We start from the raw sequence: 1,915 nt of genomic DNA on the forward strand, positions 1-1,915 counted from the left end.
GGGGGTAGTTTGTCTTGAAGATATGCACTGCATTCCGTCGTCATAGCTATCATCTCAAATTCTCCAAGTCTTTGTTTTTTGACAGGATATCCTTCATGAATTTGATGTAGTTTGGCATTTGCTCAAGTGCTTCAACCAATGGGATGTTGATATGAAGGTGCTTGAGTACGTTTAGGAACTTCTTGAATTGAATCTCCTACTTCTGCTTTTGAAGTCTTTGAGAGTAGGTTGGTGGTGGTTTCTTTACTGGAACTGGTTGATTCTTCTTCTATGGCAATTCTGCATCTAACAAATTTATTAGTTTATTAGCACTAGCTGGTTCTGAAATTACCTTGTCAGGTTTTGCAAATTTTGGTTCTTGTGAAACTACAATTTCAGCTCTAGGTTGAACTTCCTCTGAATCTTGAGCATCAGCTTGCTCATTTTCAGCTTCGATGGTGTTAGATTCTACTGTCTTTCCACTCCTCAATGTTAACACTTTGCAATGCTTCTTCCTCAGGTTCCTCGGATTCTCCATATCACTAGGTAAATCACCTTGTGGTCAGTTCCTGAGTTCAGTAGCAAGTTGGCCCTCTTGATTCTCCAAATTCCTTAGAGTAGCGTCGTTTTTTCCATGTATGCCTTCAGTAAATTCTCTAAGCTATTGGATGATTCATCTTGAGCTGGATTCTGAACTTGCTGGGGGAATCTAGGTGGCTGGGTTGGTTTAGGTTGGGTGTAAGTGTTATTGGTTTCAACCCCTTGGTTACTCCAGGAAAAATTGGGGTGATTTCACCACGATGGGTTATAGAAATTGGATTGTACTCCTTGCCTTCCTAAATTTTGGTTCTGGTTACCCATGTAATACAAGGATTTTGGGTTCGATGGACATTCTTCGAAAAAATGTCCTTCCTCACAAAAAACACAGGCTATACTTTGAAATTGATTTGGTGGCTGTGCTGTAAGACTGTTAGACCCATTAGTAGTAAGATTTTTTAACATTGAGGATATTGATGATACCTGAGATGCGAGTGAAGTAAGAGCGTCCACTTTATGTATTCTAGCAACTCATCTTCCTGACACTGCTTGATTGGTTGGCCGTTGATAATTGTTGTTGGCAATCCTCTCAATAATTTCATAAGCCTCGTTATAAGACTTAGAAAGGAGAGCACCGTTAGCAGAAGCATCCACTACCATCCTCGTGTGAGCATTGAGACCATTATAAAATGTCTCAAGTTGGATGCAATGTGGGATTCCGTGATGAGGGCACTTCCATAATAATTCTTTGTACCTTTCCCATGCCTCAAACAAGGACTCATCATCCATTTGTTGGAAAGTAATGATCTCGTTCTTCAACTTAGCATTCTTGCTAGGCGGGAAATACTTAGCATTCTTGCTAGGCGGGAAATACTTCATAAGGAATCTTTTTGCTAACTCTTGCTATGTGGAAATTGAGTATGGTGGCAATGAGTTCAACCAGGCTCGAGCTCTGTCCCTTAGTGAATACGGGAACAGCTTCAATCATAATGCATCTTCAGGTACTCTGACTAACTTGAAAGAATCGCTCACCTCCATAAATAGTCTTAAGTGTAGGTGAGGATCTTCAGTAGGCATTCTACTGAATTGGCCTCTGATCAAGCATCTGGAACATGGTAGCTTCACTCAAACTGCTAGCCTCAATTTGGTCTCCTAATACTCGGATTAAGATCATTAAACACTGGCACGACATACTGTCTTAAAGCTCTATCCCTATCATCAGTAATAAGGATACGATTTTGAGCAGGGTTTGCTCTGTTTCCTTGATTTGCATTTTCAAAGTTCATTTCTTCAGTCCTTCTTTGACTTGCTTGTCTTCTTCACTATCGAAAAGTTCGTTCAATCTCAAGGTCTACAAGGAGTAGGTCAATAACTCGGTCAATACTCATAAACACTTGAA

The 1,915-nt window shown here is 40.3% G+C and overlaps 1 non-coding gene across 1 annotated transcript; it reads left to right on the forward strand.

Annotated features, from left to right (window-relative positions):
• The first annotated feature begins 1,231 nt into the window (after positions 1–1,231).
• On the forward strand, positions 1,232–1,338 carry LOC128280189 (small nucleolar RNA R71). Its single transcript, XR_008270369.1, has one exon. It is a non-coding gene; the product is annotated as a small nucleolar RNA R71 (small nucleolar RNA).
• The last annotated feature ends 577 nt before the right edge of the window (positions 1,339–1,915 follow it).

This window comes from Gossypium arboreum, chromosome 8 (genome assembly GCF_025698485.1).
Source record: "Gossypium arboreum isolate Shixiya-1 chromosome 8, ASM2569848v2, whole genome shotgun sequence".
NCBI classification, from domain to species: Eukaryota; Viridiplantae; Streptophyta; class Magnoliopsida; order Malvales; family Malvaceae; genus Gossypium; species Gossypium arboreum.